Source organism: Rattus rattus, chromosome 1 (genome assembly GCF_011064425.1).
Source record: "Rattus rattus isolate New Zealand chromosome 1, Rrattus_CSIRO_v1, whole genome shotgun sequence".
Taxonomy (NCBI): domain Eukaryota; kingdom Metazoa; phylum Chordata; class Mammalia; order Rodentia; family Muridae; genus Rattus; species Rattus rattus.
The window spans coordinates 235,829,530-235,833,656 of record NC_046154.1 but is presented as its reverse complement, the minus strand read 5'-3'; the positions used below and the strand labels follow the sequence as shown (position 1 = coordinate 235,833,656).

At 38.2% G+C, this 4,127-nt stretch overlaps 1 non-coding gene across 1 annotated transcript; it reads left to right on the top strand.

Moving 5' to 3' along the window:
- Positions 1-3,606: 3,606 nt before the first annotated feature.
- On the top strand, positions 3,607-3,742 carry LOC116890583. The gene has a single exon (XR_004386745.1). It is a non-coding gene; the product is annotated as a small nucleolar RNA SNORA17 (small nucleolar RNA).
- Positions 3,743-4,127: the final 385 nt, after the last annotated feature.

Here is a 4,127-nt window from a genome sequence, read left to right as displayed (position 1 = left end):
AGATGCCTTTTCCTCTCTACTTCCTCTGGCGACTGCCTAAACAGTACCTGTCTTCTTGATCCCAGTCCAACCAAGAGCATGAACTTTAAAGCATTTTCACATACACAAACCCAAGTCATTAATGTTGTTCTTGCTATAAATTGTTGGACATTAGGAAACACTTATAATGCACTTCACCTTTAAATCATTCTTAACTTTTCTACATGTGGAATGACTGGCTACATTTTTTAATTACCTTGCATAATGTCTATATCTTGTCCTGTTTTACAATTGATGTGGTGGTAAGGGTTCTGGGAGTAATGAACTTGACAGGAAGGGTATTTGGATAATGGTCATGTCTCTAAATCCACCAGACTGTGGAAAACTTTTATTCATTCTCCTTTTTGCACATGCTACTCTAGATAAATTACCTAATTAATCTCATTTAATCTATATTTACCCTCACAAATCTAATAAGAAAAAATAGTATTTCACATTTTAACTGGTCTTGAGGCTCAGAAGAATTTATTTATTTCCCCAAATTTGAAGCACTGTCAGTAATGGAGCTGGTTTAGAAGCAAGGGTATTTGTTTTTCAAGTGTTCTGTCTTAATATCCTCTATGTTTAAGCCTTTTACCCTTGGGGTTCACATTGTTTGTATTGATTCTTCAGCCCTGGTTCACGGTCTTCTTGTTGTTAGTTTGTTTTGTGTCAGTATTTCCTTTACCATTTGAGGTTGCAGTGGCTCATGTCTTTAATCTCAGCACTGGGGAAGTAGAGGCAGGTGGATCTCTGTGAATTCAAGGCTAGTCTTGTCTACATGGCGAGTTTTAAGACAACCAGAGCTACATAGTAAGATCCTGTCTCAAACAAACAAACAAACAAACAAACACAGATATAAGCTTGTAATCAACTGGGTGTGGAGACAGGACACCCAGTTCTAGGCTGGGTGGTTGATATCTACAGTCTGCTCTACACACTGTTTACTATAAAATCTGACAAGATGTTGGCTATGGCCTTTACTTACCCATGTCACACAGGATAACTATCACAAAGCCACTATTTAATAACTTCTTAGTCATTTAATACAGCCCTTCATTTTTGCATTTCTGTGATACTTAGTTTTACAAATGCTTCCGTGTAAACTGGACCATTATGAGATATGCAAAAACAAGTAGGATCAGTAAATTTACTACACCAAGTGAGACATATGATTAATATCAACAACTGTGGATTAGCTACAAGAGTCTGAATAACACTAATGTGTTTCTACATATTATAATATGTAATGCTATGAAGTATCTTAAAGCACAGTAGTGAATTATGAAGAGGCCAACAATACCATTTTTAAACAAAAGTATACTCCAGCAGTACATATAAACTCTGTATTGGTGGTACGATACATACTAGTTCCTGCTGTATGAATGGACCAAGTGTAATTTGTCATGAGATTGTTCTCCTGTTTTGCATAAATGAAAACTTGACCCTGATAAATTCAAGATGTTTTCATCTAATGGTTTTATATTTTTAAATTTACCTTTATTTATCCTTCTGTGGATTTAGTCCACTGTAGTTATTCAACATTTTAAAGGATGAATTTCCTAACAGGAAATAGGAAATTATATATATATATATATATATATATATATATATATATGATACTGCCATTTCAGTATCACCTGCTAAACAATGTTACTCTCCTGTGATGTACTAAATTGAGTCTTAATACTACAGCCCTAATGTCCATGATCTCAAAATGTGAGTATAATTGGAGATATGGTTATTACGGAAGCAAATGTGTAAAAAAGGATGGCAAGCAGGTGGAATTATGTCTCTGCTGATTAGTATCATTCTACAAAGAGGGAATTTTGACCCAAGGAAAGACATTTGGGAGTTGCTCCCCACATAGAAGTGTGCAGAAAGACACTTGAAAACCTTGCGGCTAAATTAACCCTACTGGTGCTTTGTGACCTAATGTTCAGCCCCTAGTGCTCAGAAAGTCAGCTCATGCCACTGAGGTAAACTAGTGTATAGTATTCTGTTGTGAGAACACTAAGAAACTAATTGGAATTTTGATGGCAGCAAGTGAGTTCCACTGTAACACATGTCAAGAATATGGAAAGTGCTTTAGCACAGTCTAACATATGTTGGCTTTTGTTGCTATAAAATTAAAATAAATGCTGTCTTTTATCCTGTACTAGATCCGCCACCATAGTGCCCCCAGATATCTGGTAGATATCTTCATCTTGGTCAGTAAAGCATCTCACCTGTTTTGCTCCATCCCATATCACATTGCCAATGATTACTTTCTGAACCTGGCAACAATCTCTCTACCCATCTAGTTCCCAAGGCAGGTTGCCTCCATGCCAGACATATATATCCCAGTTCCATGGTGGCCTAGTGTCTCCAGCCACCACATACTCTCTTGAATTCAATTAAATCGCCACGTGAAAGAACACTCAACACAATAACCTCTGATGCAATTGATAATGTATAATTGCCCACCAAGACATACAAAGCCCTGTACAATCCATCCCTTAAGATTATTCATATCAGACTGTAAATGTATGGAGAGGAATCTTAACGTCCACCTCCATGTTCTCCCAGCTGCTTTCCTCTTCTTACTCCAGTCTCCTCCATCTCTATAAAACTTTTCTCCTGCCCATCCTTCCTTCTCATCCAATGAAGGCCTTGTTCTGTCTTGTTCCTGCCTTCACATGCATAATGACATCATCTGTAGGCTTCTTTTATAAATATGTAAGAAATGCCCAGGATCCCTTGAAATTGCTGATGGTAGACAAAAAATCAGGAGGTGAATCTCAGATGGAAATGAAGAACACATTGTTAAAGCAAGGCAACACTTGCTATGGAGTGCCAAAGAACATGGTTAAATTACATTCTACAGAAGGTGGAGTGTTTGAATCTAGATATTTAACACAGTGGGTTTCTAAGTAAAATATTAGATTATCTGTTCACATACAAGAACCTGTAAAAGGAAAATTACACAATGAAGAAGAAACTATTTCTAGAAAAGGAACCGGAATGGGAAGATTGAGAATGTTCTTAGCATATTCACATTGAAGAATGTTAGAATGAACCATGTGGAATGCTATTCACAACAAATGTTGATGAGAATGGAAACTGTAAAGTGCTGGTGGACTGGTTGCAGAGTTTTAGGCTACTTTGAAGAGGGATAACTTTTCTGTTAGTGCTAGGAACTGGTAGATTCCTTGGATTTTCTTCTGCCAACCATGCCATTTCCAAAAGGACAGTTTTAGATTTTTAAGTTTTTGTCTCCGGCATGGGTCTTACACTTCTTTTATCTTGTTTTTAAAGTTCAGGCTAGAATCACCAGCTACAGGATGAAGAGAAGTGTGAGGTCTAATCACAATTGTAAAAGGACAGCATCTCTCATCCAGGAGATGTTGTGTATATTTCCTTTGAGATCTTTATTAAGTAGAGAAATCCCTTTACTAGATGTCTTTTCATAAGTATTGTCATAAATGAGGGTTTGAGTCATGGAAATGCTTGTCCTTCATTGATAGGGTAATACAGTTCTGTTCCCTTTTTTAATTCTTTGTATGTCTTTGGTTTCAGGAAAATATTGTATTTAAGTCAGTTGGGAAATATGCCCTTAATGAAATTGTGGGTGTAGCTTCTGTGTCACATGTCCTTTATTCAGTAGTTGGAAGAGAGTAGAGAGGCTATAGCTACACTGAGTGTTCTGACCTGTGAACAATTGAAAGATTAGTCATTTAACATTTCCTGAAAAAAGCAAGCCCGAGATGACCATCAGTCTAACACCAAGGGGCTTGAAAGGAAGCTATTCTGGGAGGACCACTCATCTGATGTAGTATGAGCCCCATTGGGCTCCAGAGGCAGGGAAGGAGCTATAGACTGGAAGCGCCCAGCCTGGAACTGAGGGTCCCTGGGCAGGAGTAAACTTGAATGACCTTTGCATGGGCCCAAACAAGGAGCAAGCCTGAAATTGCCACTGATCCAGTGCCACTCGGGCCTCTGAGGTAAAGACAGACCATGCCAAAGATGATTTCTGTCTGACTCCATAATGCACCAGAGCACTCCTCAGACAATACCAAACACTCAGAGACCCTGGGTACCACTTAGAGGAGCAAGTAAGTGGTGGATAA